Source organism: Canis lupus, chromosome 18 (assembly GCF_003254725.2).
Source record: "Canis lupus dingo isolate Sandy chromosome 18, ASM325472v2, whole genome shotgun sequence".
Classification (NCBI taxonomy): domain Eukaryota; kingdom Metazoa; phylum Chordata; class Mammalia; order Carnivora; family Canidae; genus Canis; species Canis lupus.
In genome coordinates this window covers 8085795-8102802 of record NC_064260.1, presented here as the reverse complement: position 1 = coordinate 8102802, position 17008 = coordinate 8085795, and the positions used below count along the sequence as shown (strand labels likewise).

General features: G+C 39.8%; 1 long non-coding RNA gene across 1 annotated transcript in view; it reads left to right on the top strand.

Moving 5' to 3' along the window:
- LOC118351431 (uncharacterized) overlaps positions 1 to 16324 on the top strand; it is a 28240-nt gene extending 11916 nt beyond the window's left edge. Inside the window, exons 2-5 of the long non-coding RNA XR_004806884.2 lie at positions 988 to 1146; positions 5272 to 5578; positions 5876 to 6006; positions 14917 to 16324. This is a non-coding gene — a long non-coding RNA (uncharacterized LOC118351431). The remainder of the gene's footprint in view (positions 1 to 987; positions 1147 to 5271; positions 5579 to 5875; positions 6007 to 14916) is intronic.
- The last annotated feature ends 684 nt before the right edge of the window (positions 16325 to 17008 follow it).

Below are 17008 nucleotides of genomic sequence, written 5' to 3'. Positions count from 1 at the left end.
TTACATTTCAAGTGACAGAAGTCAAACTCTAACTCAATCAAGCCAAAAAAAGACTTTACTTGCTCCCATAACAAGGAAAGGCAAGGGTATAGCTGGGGACAAGAGGAAAGGGATCTGGACACAACCACAGCTCTGTCTGTGTCTGCTTTGCTTCTCTGCTTGTGGATTTCATGCTAACTGCCAAAGGGCTTTGTGCCTTTTGTAGAACATGAAGAAAGTAGTTCTGTTGTTACATACCCTCAGGTCTGCCAACAGAGAGGGAAAGAATCTTTAACCTCCAATTAGAGTGAAAAATCCCTCCATTGCAGAATGGGTTTTAGTTGGATCACATGCCCATCCTGAACATGAGGGGATGGGGCACTGACCAGGGAAGGAAGACTGGCTAGAAACTCATAGATGGAATAGGAAAGGAGAGTGTTGTCAGATAAAGAGAGGGAAAGAAGAAATATTGTGTAGACAAAAATAATACATATACTACACTGTCTAGATCCATTATATGTCTAGATCCATAATTATGGATCATAAATCATCCATAACAATTACCATCCACATAATTAAGGAAAAGATTTGAAAAATGTATATCTGATAAGGATCTAATATCCAGAATACACAAAAGCCAAACAATTGCAAATAAAAAGAAAAACAACCTAGTTTTAAAATGCACAAAGGATTTAGACATTTCTCCAAAAAAGATACACAAATGGCCAATAAGCACATGAAAAGATGTCCACAATCTTTAGTCACTAGGGAAATATAAACGAAACCTCCAGTGAGATACCACTGAGGAGAGAGCACAGAGAGATACCCACAAGGATGGCTGTCATCTTTTAAAGAGAAAGAAAGAAAATAATAAGTATTGGTGAGAACTGGAACCTTCATTCACTCCTGGTGGGAATGTAAATGGCGCCACTGCTGTGAAAGGCAGTGTGGCAATTTCTCAGAAAGCTAAAAAGAGAATTACCAATGACCTAGCAATTTCACTCCTAGGACAATAGCCAAACTGTGGAAGGAGCCTCGGTGTCCATCGAAAGATGAATGGATAAAGAAGATGTGGTTTATGTATACAATGGAATATTACTCAGCCATTAGAAACGACAAATACCCACCATTTGCTTCAACGTGGATGGAACTATTATGCTGAGTGAAGTAAGTCAATCGGAGAAGAACAAACATTATATGGTCTCATTCATTTGGGGAATATAAATAATAGTGAAAGGGAATATAAGGGAAGGGAGAAGAAATGTGTGGGAAATACCAGAAAGGGAGACAGAACATAAAGACTCCTGACTCTGGGAAACCAACTAGGGGTGATGGAAGGGGAGGAGGTTGGGGGGTGGGGGTGAATGGGTGATGGGCACTGAGGGGGGCACTTGAGGGGATGAGCACTGGGTGTTATTCTGTATGTTGGTAGATTGAACACCAATAAAAAATAAATTTATTAAAAAAAATTTCACTCCTAGGTGCATACCCAGGAGAAGTGGAACCATACATCCACATAGAAGCTTGTACACAGATGTTCATAGCAGCATTATTCTTAATAGCCCCCAAATGGAGACAACCCAAATGTCTACCAACCAATGAATGGATAGATAGATAAATGTGGTAGATCCACATAATGGAATATTATTCAGCCATAAAAAAAGATGAAATACAGGCCCATGCCATAATAAGAATGAGTCTTGAAAACATTTTGCTAAGTGAAAGATACCAGACACAAAGGGCTTCATATTGTATGGTTCTATTCATATATGTCCAAAATAGGAGTATCCATAGAGAAAGAAAGATTACTAGTTGCCAGGCATTGAAGGAGGAGGGATGGTATGTGGCTGCTAATGGGTATAGGGTTTCTTTTTGAGATGATAACAATCTTCTAGAATTAGAACAACCAGGCAGCCTGGGTGGCTCAGTGGTTTAGCGCCGCCTTCAGCCCAGGGCGTGGTCCTGGAGACCCGGGATTGAGTCCCACGTCGGGCTCCCTGTGTGGAGCCTGCTTCTCCCTCTGCCTGTGTCTTTGCCTCTCTCTCTGTCTCTGTTCTCTCATTAATAAATAAATAAAATCTTAAAAAAAAAAGAACAACCTTATGAACACACTGAACACTACTGAAGTATTCACTTTAACGTGGTTAATTGTATAACATATGAATAAATATCAACAATAACTAATTTAGAGAATCTGGGGACCAATTAGGATTATTATTTAATTGGAGTTTGTCTTAGTCATGATAGTTTTGTGTCTTTCCCAGTTGGAATGAAATTTTCAAATCCCCATACCAAATGATTTTGTTAAAAATACATGGGTCAGTTGGCTCTTCTTCCTGCAAAGAACCAAAAGGAGTTTTTAAGAACTCTAGCCTAAATAATATCTATATCCCTTCATAGGTTTTTATTTAGTCCATTATGGAAGGATTCTTGTCAACACTTCTCTTAAAGGATTTCTTAATCATCTTTGGTCATGAACTGGGGGGTGGGGGTATTTTTTCAAGCTGTAATGATGGCATTACTCTACCAAAAGTGTTTGCCTTGTAATGCTGTTAATGTATTTACAAAGAAAGGCTCAAATACTTTGAATTATTCATCATACCACTAGTGGAGAGGGAACTAGAAATTATAAGTTCTAGGAACTAGGGCGGGTAGGCAAGACTGTTGAGCAGTGTGCCTTTTATTGTCCCAAACCAAGAAATACTAAAATATGAGAGGGAGAGAGACAGAAAGAAAGATGGAGGAAATTCTTGGAATTATCTTGGTATGAGTTCCTTCTGACCAGAAAATAAGCAATCATCCATGCAAGGGCTGAGCTTAACTACATATATTTTAAAGGTTCAAACTATAATTTTCTCACTCATTTAGAAGTAATTTTGTAATTAATATGTAAGTACTAAATGATCAAACTGACAATTGATATTATTTAAACTGGTTCTCAGAGTTTACAAAAGCAGTAATAAGCATTATTTATATAATCTGCCATGATCACTATTGAAGTATACAGTGGGCAGAATGTGTTGGTCTTAGAGTCCAAGTTATAAAATAATTATAGCATCATTTAGTCACTGAATTCCCTTGAAGCTCAATTTTCTTACCTATGAAGAATATTTGGCCCTATCTTTGCAGAGCTAGCTCATTATCATTTATGTCTCAGACTAAACTATGTCTACTCCAAGATACCCATCTCAAGTAGCTACTCAGGCTCTCTATCTCACAGCCACGTATTTTATTTCTCTAAATAGCACCCAGGGCTCTTCCTTTTTCAGCCCTGCCACCTTCCCAAACTCTTATGAGGATCAAAGAGGGAACGGACATGCTCAAGGTTTTTTGAGTGATGCAAATGGAAGCACTATGCAAATAGAAGATTTTATAACTCTGATATTCATTTTCCTAAAAGGTTAAACACACATTCCTACCTCTCACTAGATTTTATAACTAATAAATTCTACACAAGGAAAGTAAGATGGCTCTGCAATTTTCTGAGGCAATTTCATTTACAAGCAATAAAAGAGAACAAAGTGAAATTCGCAATGGCAATTTTGACAGGGTCTGTGTCTTTCTGAATTGTGGTTTATTAGCAAGAGTTAGTTCAAGTATCTTTATTTGTCTCAGTAGTCAATGGAACTGCAGGAATTGAGTGTTTTCCCACAGCATTCCATAAGAAGTCACTAATAAAAGGGAAGCAAATAATAGCGTGCCTTTATGTGTGCATGTAAGTCCTTGATGTTTTCTCTCATGGCCTGGCTTTCTGACTCAACTGGTCAAGTGATGACAAAGTAGGTGGTCAGTCACAGACCTAACCTGATGATGCAACTCTCGCCTCTGTGGTCTTTTTCAAAGTTGACTACACAAAGTCTTACCTCTTTCTTAAGGCTTCATGATTTATAGAAGGCCGTAGAATAAATAGCAGGCTGGAGCCTTGCTCAACATGTCAGTGCCTTAGTATGAATTCTTTAGACACTGAGTCACTTGCTTTTCCTACTGGGAGTTGATGATTTGGAACACTTTGAGATGTCAGTGTGGAATCTCCTAAATCCACACAGCTTCCTGAGTATTATGAAAACATAGTGGTTAAGACTAGAAGCTTTGGAGTCAGCCAGACCTGGGTCAGACACTCAGCTCCTTCACCTATGAGCTCCGTCACTTTGGCCAACCTTCAACCTGCTCTGAGTCTCAGCTTCTTCAGATTCGAATGGGTTGATAATGTCAACCAACACACAGAATCATTGTTAGGATTTTCTTTTTTAAGATTTTATTTATATATTCATGAGAGACACAGAGACACAGGCAGAGGGAGAAGCAGGCTCCCTGTGGGGAGTCTGATGCGGAACATGATCCCAGGACCCCGGGATCACACTCTGAGTCGAAGGCAGACTCTCAACCGCTGAGCCACCCAGGTGTCCCCATTATTAGGATTAATGGAGAAAATGCATAGAAAATCCTTTCCGAGGGCAAAGTATCTGGAACATCATAAACGCTTAATTATTGTTAACTTATATCACAAGGAAGAAAATATAGAACCATACATGCTAAAATTATAAGTCAAAAGAAGAAATAAAGTCTTGTAAAATGCACTCTTCAGTATCCAAATACACGCAGCAATGGGATTTGCTGCTTGACTGGAAGTTTTCAAAAATCTTTTTGTGGAATATTTTTCCCAAGTGAATGGGTTTAATATTTCAATGATTAAGGAAAAATTGGATATATAATTTTTATTCTATTATACGCATAATAGTCATATATTATATATGATATATAATATATAATATACAATATTAAGTTTATATATTACTATATATATTAACTATAAACTTATAATAAAGGCCACTTCATCAAATACATGGAAATCAGGAATCAAGTTTTTAGTCTGTATCTTTATCTCCCCTTGGATAAGTCACTTAGTTTTCACAAGCCTTAGTTTACTCTTTATGACATGTAGAGATAGGACTAGATCATTGATTCCCAGAATGAATTCTCCAGAACTTTGCTCTGTTAGATAAATGTTTACTGGTTAAATTTTGTTTGGAAAATCTTGGATAACAGGTGTCTGTCTTTACCATAGAATTGTTACATTGTTACCAAATGTTTTGCACTCTAATTTCCCCAGGAGAATATAGTTTTACACATTTCCCAAACATAATTGATTAGAAAAAAATTTTTTGTCACTGAGCATCTTGTGAGACAAGAATTCTGAGAAACACTTTATGAAACGTTGGGCTAGATAACACCCAAGATCCCTTCCAGCTCCAAATTCTCAAGCTCTGATTCACTTCTTCTTTCTTTCTTCAGGCCTAGAGACTGGGCTTTGCCAGAACAATGCTCCTGGCCTTCTCCTTCATGCTTTTTCACCAAGACCCAAGCTTCTAGACATTTCCATAATCATTCTGCACTTTCCACTCTGCTTCATATAAGAGACCCTTGTATAACTTGACAATTGGCAGCACATCCATCAATGCAGGGTGACTTTGTGTCAATCATCATGACTGAAGATATGGAGAGATGATACTGTTGTCTACAGGGAATGGGTGGAAAGGGCTGTCTTGGGGCCTCCCTGAAGATTGCTCTCACAATGTGTCTGTTGGCTCTGGATTCCTAGGTAACTCTGCACTTTATCTCTTTCTTGGAGGACTGTGGGTACTTCTAGAGAAGCAAGGCACAAATGATGCTGTTCCTCTCAATGGGTGCTTCCCAACTTAGAAATTCATACTGTTTCTATGGGGTGCCAAGGATGCTAGCAGCCTGAACTGAGAGGTAGAGACACAAAGAGGGCCCCTGGTTTTATAATTTTTATGCTTAGGAAGAGCTGGTAGTAGGGTTATAGCTTCAGGGATTTGAGGGTCAGGGATTTTTTTCCATGATGGAAGATAGTAAAGACAATTTGTTTGATTTTAAGAATGATCCCTGGCAGTACCAGAGACAGAGGGAACAACCTGATAGACCAGGTCACTGAGATGGCGAGAGGAGTCAGCCCCAGAGCAGTGGACTCTGCCTTGGAAGATGGCCATTCCTGCACCATAACATGAGGTAGGAGATGGGTCCACAGGCGGGTGGGTTTGTGTCTGGGTGAGAGAAAAACAAGAGATGTCCCCATTCCTGCTGACTGGCTTCAGTTTTTGTAATGAGAGAGCACTCTCTGAGAATGCAGTTGAGAGCAGCAAGGTAAATGCTCAGTGGATATCCACTACTGCTTTCCTCGTTGTCCTTATTGTGTGACCTCATCTTTGACCTTGCATGGTTCCCATTCCCACACCTCTGATGAGATGGCCATCAAGAACCTCCGGACCAAGCCCTGTTTCCATCCTCCTCACTCTCTCTGCAGTGTAGGTGAGCAGCCTGGTGTGACACTTCTCTTTGCCCTTTGGTGCTCAACTGTCTTGGTTTCCCTCCTGCCTCTTGGTTTCTTTCCTTCCTTTTTCTAAAGCAACATTCTCAGCCTTTTAGAAGTTCCATTTAGAGGGTCCCCTTCCCATTCTTCTATTCTCTCTCTCTCTTTCCCCCAGAAATTTATATTTATTTCAAGGATATTATTCACTTTTCCAGCTTTATTTCTCACCATGGGGCAAGTCCACTTACACATTAATTTTTCTCCTAAACTCTAGTATAATCTCTAAATACTGGTTTCTTTTGGGTATCCACCCATTATCACAAATTCAACATGTCCTCAAATAAGTGTATCACCTTTCTCTCCAAACTAGTCCTTCTTCGAAAATATCTCCAGATTCATCTGGAAACAAGTTCCACTCTCATTACCTCTGTATGAATTTGCAATGGCTGCTGTACCAAATTACCATAAACTGAGTGACCCAACACAACACAGATTTGCTCTCTTACCATTTTGGAGGTCAGAAATCTTAAAATCAACATTTTCGAAAGGCTGCATTCCTTCTGAAGGCTCTAAGGGAGTACCTTCTCCTTGCCTTTTCCAACGTCTAGAGGCTGTCTGGATTCTTTGGCTCATGGCCCCTTCATCCCTCTTCAAACCCTGCAACAAAGTATCCAAAGCACCTTCAGATCTCTCTTCCCCTCTGTCTCACCTTTGCTTCCATCATTACATCTCTGACTCTCATCCTTCTGCCTCCCTCTTTCCTTTATAAGAAACCTTGTGATTACATTGAGTCAACCCAGGTAATCCAGGAGAATCTCATCTCAAAATCTATACCAATCACATCTGAAAAATCTCTTCTGCCTTATAAGGTAGCATATTCATAGGTTCTGGGGACCAGGGATGGAACACTTTGGGGAACTGTTACTCTGTCTATCACAACCTTTGCTCTAGGTTAGACCTGTATGAATTCCCACACATACAATAGCAGTTTAACCAGGTGCCCATTCTCTCTCCTCATTCAAATCTCTTTATGTAGTCTTTAATAAAATTGCTCTTGCTCCCAAATAAAATTCTAAGCTCTTAATACGTAATTCAAAATTTAAATGTGTAATTGAAAAGCCCTTAGGTTTTCAACTTGGTTAATTAAACCCTTATGAGATTTTCCAAACATAATTTATGCTCTCCTATAAAGCCAATCTCTTCACACTTTTAGTCCCCCTATCCTCATGCCTTGGTTTTTCTCCTATTCCTCAGAGAATAGTTCTCTATGTGAGCTGTGGACTAAGACAGGGTGAGTGTTCAAGACACAACACACAACATCGTGGGAGATCTCAGGACCCAAGTTCACAAGATATAGTGGCCTATTGCCACTGGTGTGTTGTATCATGAAAAAAAGATGCAGTTACTACCTACTTATAAAAGTCTCCTTGCCACATGCCCACCTCTCAAAATCCAACCTTTTCCTAAATGCAGTTTCAAGCTTTTCCTTGTGGAAGCCTTTTTCATCCACCTGGCTAGAATTTTTTTTTTTATTTCCAGATTCTTAGAGCATTTTCTGTCCATACAGATGTCTCCTCAGTTGGCAAGGTATTGGCATTTTGGAAGGAAAACATTTCCTTCTGCTCAACTGTCCCACACAATGGAGATAGTTAGCCTTACTAGCCTCTGCCTTCTCAGCCCCTGCCAGTCGCTGTGGTGACCCAAATCACCCATATTTCCAGGTGCCTCCAAGAAAGCAAGGCTGCCAGCCTTTGGGAACCACTGGTTTACACCATCCAATTATTAATCAATAATTAAAATCTTTGACCCCTACTAGGCTATAAGTTCCTAATGCACAGCGACTATGTACTTTGAATATCCTAAACTGTGAGTTACACAGAGTTCCCTCTACAACAGCAATTGGAAGCTGTATGAATTCTAATTTCCCAATATGGTATAATAGAAAAAGCACTAGATTTGTAGCATTAAGAAAGTTACTTGACCTCTGTAAGTGGCTGATTCATCATCTGTAAAATGGGAGTATGACAGGTAACACCTTCTACTGTGCCCAAGACAAACTCTATTCAAGGCACATTCTAGGTTCCTTCGCTTCTTACTTTCTCTCTTTTTCCTTTATATCCTTTCACATCATATAAACAAATATTTTTTCCTCACCGTTTGGCTGGAGAAAAGAGGTAAGTGAATCACTCATGTCCCATTCACCTATCAGCCACAGGACTCAAATAACAGATTTTTAATCGTTTTCCCAGAGTACAGGGCATTATACTGCAAGATGATGCCTCCAGAGAATTTCTTTCTCCTTTCTCCTGAACTAAATTAGTTGCATAAGCTGCTTCCATTAAGAAGGATAAAACCCTCGCACTAATGGTTTAGATAAAGTATAGCTGAGGGTTGTGAATAAACATTAGTTCTCATGAGGGGAACATGGGTGCTATTTACATGAGTCACAGACACTATAAGGAAAGCACCAGAAAGAAAAGGAAAGCCACACTTCTATGATACATTCTGGAGGGTGGGAAACTCAGTAGATTAGGATAAATGATGCCCATGACCAGACATTTTCTGACAACATTCATCCCAGATGAGGACTTCCTTCTGGTACACTCAATAACCACATCTTCTGATGTAGATTCCACAGAGACTCAAGGAAAGGGGCCTGGGGCACAATTCCCATGACCTGAAATCCCAGGTTTCTGAAAGAGATGGAGCGCTGGGCTGGGTGCTGGGGGAATGACAGAGGATGGGCTCTGCATTCACAGAGTGTCTAGGTGAGGTGGGGCTAACGCTCCTATACTCCCGTGTCCAGGGAAGAACCTCCCTGGAGGAAGTGCTGGATTTTCTGATATGACATGTAGCTGGGAAAAGCACACATACTTAAATCCCCTTAATCATCATAATAAGTCAGAGAGGAAATGATTATTATCTCCATGTTACAGATGAGGAAAACTATAGTTCATGGAAGTTAAGTAACTTGCACAGATTTATAATGTTAATAAGTGGAGGCTTGAGATAGCCTTGCTTATTCTGTGTCATGCTCTATTCAACATCCTGTTAATGATAAAAATGGTCCCTACAGCAATCCTTACAAAACTTATGAGTAGATCATACATTTAGAACACAGAAAAGAAAATTAAGAACCAATGTTTTTGCCAGAAATGGTTTCTGCTAAGATATTTCCAGAATATAATCAGAGTTCCTCCAAGTTCTACCTTGACACAAAATACTTGCTTTAGTTAAATTCCAAAATCTTACTGGAGGCTACTAGATGCTAAAAATCATGAAGCTGGTGTACTAAAAAGATTCTCTTACTTCTGGACAACATAGAGGAAATGTTGAAATGATAGCAGAAAATTGAGGCCAGAACTTTTAATAAATTCCCCCCAAGCATATATGTCCCTCTCTAATGGGACTTTTGGCTTTATCAGGGTCCCTGGTCTGAGACTCAAGCAAAGTGGATTCTAGATCATTCCAGGGCACCTGGGTGGCTCAGTCAGTTAAACATCTGCCTTCAGCTGAGGTCATGATCCTGGGAAGTTGGGATCGAGTCCTGCATTGGGCTCTCTGTTCAGCAGGGAACCTGCTTCTCCCTCTCACCTCTGCCTACCACTCCCTCTGCTTGTGCTCTCTCTCTCTCTCTTTATCTCTCGCTCTCTCTTTCTCTCAAATAATAAAATCTTGAAAAGAAAAGATCATTCCAGTTGACCTCTACATCTCATTCCTTCCTCTGAATTAAGCTCACTTCTTCCTGAAGTCCATCCAATAACAGGCCTATGGGCAGTAAATTCTCAGTATCTGTCCAAAGTGTCTTTATTTCACCCTTACCATTAAACTATAATTTCAGACTGTGTGGAATTCTCAAAGAACACTATGTTCACTCCACACTTTGAGGGTATTTTCTCATTCATTTGGTTTACTTGCTGTTGGGAAGGCTTCTGTGAGTTTCATTTTTGTTCCTTTCAAGATAATTTGTCTTCCCTTTCTGATGTTGTTAGGATTTTTCCCTTGGTAATTTTACAGTTTTATTCCAATGTGCGTATGTGTGAATATTTTTTTTAATTTGTCTAGGTTTACGATCTTCAAGCTGTGGTACTCCAATCTCAGGATTTATGTATTCCCTCAATTCTGGGAAATCATCAATCACAATCTCCTCCATTGGCCTCCCTCTGACTCTCTACTATTTCCTTTGTGAATTATTAGTAGACAAGTGCTGAATCTTCTCTTCCACTTATCTCTTAACATATTATTTCTTCCTCTTTTTGTGAGGTTTTCTGGACTATTTCTCCTGTTCTTTCAAGTTACTGATTCTCTCCACAGTCTGCCTATTTAAACTGTCTGTTGAGGGCCTAATTTCAATGAGCATTATTTTCAGTTCTGGTACTACATGCCAGTCTATTCTTTTAGTGTCCAATTAAAAATATATATTTATATTCCTTCCTTTATTTCTTTAGTCATACTTGCTAGATGTATTAATACTGTTGTGTATAAGCTATTTCCCTTAACCCGGGTTAGCAGGAGTGTAGGCTGGCCGCATATGGGGTGCTCTCTGAGATTCAGCAGATCAATAAAGGTCAAGAAAAGATGTTCTATGTAGGGATCTATAAAAAGGTTTTGAGTGATATGGCGAGGTCTACACTTGAGAGAAAGTTCTCTGACAAAAGCAGGTATGATGGCTCCGAGAACACAGAGATCAGATTCTGGGAAGCTCTTATATGTCGGAAGAGACTGGTCTCTGGCAGTATCCATGAGACTAGCATGGTGGGAAAGACACTTTATATTTCCCTCAGTTTGGCCTCCTGGTGAAAAAGAAGCATTCAGCCTCCAGATAGTAATAGTCAAAATGTAACTAACATAATATATCTATGTCACTTTTTTATTTCTATAAATTATACACTTTTCCAATTCTTTTGTTTTCTTTGACACACTTCTAGATTGATTTTCCTTTCCTTCCTACAAAACCATTTTAAGGGCATTTTACTGATTGCATACCTCTTTACATGCAATTTTACATGAAATTACTTCGGTTGCTAATAAACAGGGAGTTATTCTAGAATTGTTTCTGTCTTTTCCTCTAGGCCAGTTCAACCTGGTTACAAGATAAAATGTAAAGTGAAGTTCACCCGGTCCTTATTTTGCTTGGAAAAAAATCATTCTCTGCCCTGTGGCAAGTGGAGTTTCAGACCACAGCAAGGATGGGGTAGCATTTACAGTATGTAAATACTAAGGCATTTCCTGAGCCCCCTTTCCCACTCAAAGCTTTGGCTTTGTCTGTCCACACTGACTCAAGGCCAGAAGCCTTGAGGGTTGAGGAGGCAGTGCTGGTACTCAGCTTGGCTACTTGAGCCGGAGGCAAATTAGATATACTCAGGCTCCATGTAAGCAAGTGTTGGCCAAGATTAGGTCCCAAATAAACTCCTGTGGGTTGAAGATTCCTATGCAAGAACAGTCCTTTTTGAGAATTGGGATAATTTGTTTTTGGCAAAACACTGTTGCTTTTTTTGAGGGTGAGAAGAAAAGGGGTGTGGGAAAGGCTCTGGAAATCTCGCAAGACCTCTTGGACATGGACTATGTGTTACAAAACACATTTTTGACGAGTTAAGTGTTAACCAATCAAAACCAGACAGATTGTCTTTCCCGTATTGGCTTCAAAATGCAGCAGGGGAAGTGCTATTGCTGAATATGGCTGGGAACTTGCTGAACCCAGTCATTTGCAAGAGTGTCAGAGTCCACATAATGAGAGGACAGAACTGGGTTTTCTGGTTCCTCTTTGCAGGATGTGATTGCAGCCTCCTGGGAGAAAAAGAAAAAAAAAAAAAAAAAGAACAATACCAAATCAAAAGCAGCTCCAATGGTCTGTGGAGGGGTCCAGAATTAAAATTTAGAAGAATAAAGAGATTAGTTTTAAAGCACCATGAATTCTTTTTGTCATTGAAAACTCATCCAAAAAAACATTTCATGACAACTTTTGACAGGCAATGATCTGGAAGCTGGATATATAGAGACAGTTATTTCTTACTCTCAAATAGCTCTTGAAGTCTCCCTGGGAAATAGATTTGTAAACAGAAAATCATGATATATTGTGACTTGATAGAATTCATGGAGGCCAGGAGAGAAGTGCTAATTCTGGTGAAACTGGGAAAGATCTCGCAGAATTGTTGGCCGTGAAGAGGATCTCAAAAGATGTTTGAGCACACCAGGAGAAGGAAATAGCATATGCAAAGACTCAGAGCCATGAAGGAACATGGTGTTCACACACTTAGAAAGGGAAAGTGTGCAAGTTTGCAGGTGTGCCTGGGGGTCACTGGTCAGTTGCTTACATAAGGGTTTCTATCTTTAGCTTGTCACTTTTGTTGTTCAATAGAGACATTTGCTTTACTTTCATGTAAAAAACACCACAGTCTTAGAATGCTGATGCCATGTTTATAAGAAGACAAGAGCACTGCTCTTTGCAACTAACAGGGTTAAAAACAGAACACATCATAGAAAAACAAAGATTTTAAAAACTAAAGGGAAAGAAAGTCCAGTTTAGAGAGTCAGGGAATAATTCAAATACTCAGAGTATGTCTGAAAGGGGAGTTTCATGAAAAAGAGAGGAAGAAATTGTAGGAAGGCAGTAGTATTAGCAAAGAATTTTATACAGAAATGAGGAATAAAAAAAATCCTTAGATTGAAAATGAATTCTAAATACCAAGAATAAAGATGAATCCACACCCAGAAATATCAATATCTTTAGATTACAAAATAAAATAAAACATAAAGGAAGGGACAAAGGAAATAAAATCAGATAAAGAGAAAATCTTGAAGGTGTCAAGGCTGATAAAAGAAATTACCTAGAAAGGAATGAAAATTAGATAGCAGCCTTCTCAGTGATACCTTCCAAGAGTGAAAGGAACACAACTATCACACTTGGAGTTTATACCCAGCTAAACTGTTATTAAAGAATGAGAGAAAAATAATGGTATTCTCAAGCTTATAAAGACTGTGGAAGTTTACTATCTGCAGAGTTCCCCCAAAGAACTTCCAGGGAATGTGCTATTTAAAGAAAAAAAAAGGGGATCCCTGGGTGGCGCAGCGGTTTGGCGCCTGCCTTTGGCCCAGGGCGCGATCCTGGAGACCCGGGATCGAATCCCACGACGGGCTCCCGGTGCATGGAGCCTGCTTCTCCCTCTGCCTGTGTCTCTGCCTCATTCTCTCTCTCTCTCTCTGTGACTATCACAAATAAATAAAAATCAAAAATTAAAAAAAAAAAAATAAAAAAAAAAAAAATAAAGAAAAAAAAACAAGAATAGGGCTATGGAATGAAATATTCTCTTAACTATTTCTAACTTTAAAATTTTTGCACTTATTATTTTTTCATTGTTTTATTTTGCTGTTCACATTAATTATTTGTAATTATTATCTTTTAACTGAAAAAAGACTCAATTTTAAAGGGCAAATTAAACTCTAGACAATAAAAAACAAGATTGGAGGATAGGAGAAGAAAGTGCACAGGTTTCACAGTGGTACTAGGAGCAAAGAGTATATGGAAAAACTTTAGACTTGGTTGGAAAAAATGTATAATTAAAGTATATGTTAGAAATTTAAAGTAACAACTAGAAAATAAAAATATAATTTGTACATTGCAATCCAACAAGAATGAGAAAAACATTAAAAAATATCCTTTTTAGTTCAACATAACACAGAAAAGGAGGAAAAAAGGGCAAAGAATGACAATGTTCCATAGAACATATAAAACTACATGGTTGAAATTAATCCAAATATATCATTAATCTCAACAAATATACACAAATTATATGTAATTGAAAGGTACAAATTAGCACATTAGGTAAAATAAAATAGGATCCAAAATACTACTCACAAGACATATGCCTAAACCTAAAATAGACAGAAAAGGATCAACATAGGCTTTATAAATAATAATCACATACTAGCTGATATAGTAGTATAGATACCAGACGAAATTTTTTACAGATTTATTTATTTATTTGGGGGGGAGGGAGAGCCCATGGAAGAAGGGGCAGAGGGAGAGAACCTCTAGCAGACTCCCCACTGCGTGAGGAGCCTGATGCAGGGCTCAGTTCCACAACCCTGGGACCATGACCCAAGCCAAAACCAAGAGTCAGACACCCACCCAACTGAGGTACCCAGGACACCCCCCCCACCAGGCAAATTCAAGGCAAAACATCTTAATAAGAATAAGTAGGGGCACAACATAATAATAGTAGAATGATCATTGTACGGTTGTAGTACTTATGAATTTGCATGTGCCTTTGCAGAAAATCCCACAATATCGAATCTTAAATTAACAAAATTAGATATTGATTTGTCCACAAAAATTTAGTACAATTTCATTAGAAATTGATAGTGTAAACCTACAAATCACTATTAAAAAGAGAGATTCTTTGAGCAATTACATTAATGAGTCTCAAAGATCTCAGTAGATCTAATTGGAACATATGACCAATATAATATGGAACATTCATTCTATCCAATGACTAAAGAATATGTGTTCTTTCTACAGCACTTGAAGTTTTTCAATGACATACCTTTAAATGACTGTTTCTCTGGACATTTCTTCTTCTGAACATATGTTTTCTCCTGTTTTCCCTCAGATTTACTTTCTATGACTTATGTCTTCCACGTGTCTACCAAAGAGTCATCAAGCCAGTAAGATGGTGTCTGTTGTGGCTGTGATTTGAGACTGATGTGTCTCCTGGGAGCTTCCCAACCTGACCAACGTCTTCCTCCTCAGTCTTTGAACTGTCATTAGTAGATTTAGTCACAGGGATGTGAATTAAGTTTAAACTTGGGGCCTTGCATTCTAAGGCGCTCACGTTCGTATTTGGAAGAAGAAAATTTCTGTCTGGGACCCTGACTGCCTTTGGAGTAAGACTCACCAGTCCAGCTGTTATCTGTGCTCTTTGGAAGTTTTCCTGAGGGATGGTGTGAGGAATGTAGTGGAATAAACCCGAAGATGATGGACATTAACCAGTGCCCTTTAGTGTCGTCATGACCCCTGAGTACGTTAGCCTTTTATGGTCTTTCCCCAAAAGAACATAATTAAGTTATCATGATGGGTCAGGATAAACACATCCTGTGACCTAAACCCATCACTCCAGGCTTCCATAGTGGGGCTGGGATGCTTCCTGTTTTCACTTTCCCAGTGACGTAGAAGAAATTAATATGCTGCCCTTTGTCAGTGATGGCGATACCCCGGTCTTACTCTAGACTAGTCACTCATTGTGCCAGGAGAAGGGGTTTCTGTGGAACTGTAGCAACACTTCCATCCCACACTCTTTCACAATTTACTAAGCCCCTTTCTCCCAAACTGGTTTTATCTGACGTGACCCAAAATCCAGTGACAAAGAGAATTAAAAATGGCACCTAGAATTCCCCATGGCTTTGTGGAGATCAAAGGATTATAACCTATATTACCTAACTCAAATTTCCCTGGCCGTCCCACGCTTGGACTCTGACCTACATTGTGAGCTGGTTTCATGGGGTAGGGCGCAGTACACACAGCTGCCCGGGAACGTAGTTCATTTGGCCAGGTGGACTTGACAACGCCTGAATATCCTCAAATCATACTTTTGGATGAGAGCACACACTTGGGAGCCCAGCTGCCCAGGCTCAAATTGTGACTCCAGCATGTAGTCTAAGCCGGTGACCTTGGGCAAGTTTCTTAAGCCTTCTGAGCTTGTTCAACTGTAAAATGAGGATATGAATTTTACTTACCTCTTAAGGTTGCTGTAGGATTCAATAAGGTAATAATCCAGTCAAAGGGCACAGAGCAGTGCCTGGCAGGTAGCAAGTGCTCGACAGGTGTCTGCTGCTGGGATGTTGTGATGTTGGTGTTACGGCGTCAGCGCTATTTGGCTGAGGCAACGAGCTCAGTGCTTACCCGTTGGGACCTAAACACCCCAAACAGGTCATGGTAGAAGGTGAGTGTAAAGGAAAACACTTCCACCACTGATGATGAAGAAGATTATGTAACAATAAAGGCAGTTGGATTTGCACGGATCAGATGTTTAGTACACGCGTTCGTCTCAGAGTTGCCATGCTCCAGACATGGCAAGACCATCACTGTAATACGGGTGGTTTTTGTCCTCATTAAGCCTTTTCTTTATCTCCATAACCAGCTCATTAATCTCGTCCCTCCTCACCAGCACGTGCCTTGATGACCTGACTTTTTGGATTGTGGTGGAAAAGAAGGAACTAGAGTATGTGAAGTGCCCAGAGTCCAATCCTGTGGACGACAGAGCTCAGCGACCCAGCCAGTGTGGCCTGGACAGGCTCACTCTCTTTTCTTTTCCTCCACCTGGTTCACGTCTGTCCAGAACTCTTGCTGGGTACTGGGACCAGGAAAAACTCAGATGTACCACGATGCACAGATGGAAGCCAAGCAAAGCCAACAGGAAATACTGGGTGGTTTGAACTCTGAATTGTCTGGGAAACATTTTACTTCCCAAGCACCCCTTCCTGGTCTTCCTTTGTCTCTATTCCCTCTCAGAGCCTGCAAGTCCCTTCCTGGGGTTCTGGTGGTCCACCTGCATCCTCCTGCCCAAGTTGGATTTTGCCATTGGCATGCAGGTAGGCTATCAAGGGAGCACGATCTTCACGTCTTGGGTTCTGAGAATAATTCTTGTGGTTTCCGATCAGGGCTACCTGCCCTCCAGCCACCTCCCTCCCCACCCTCACACTTCC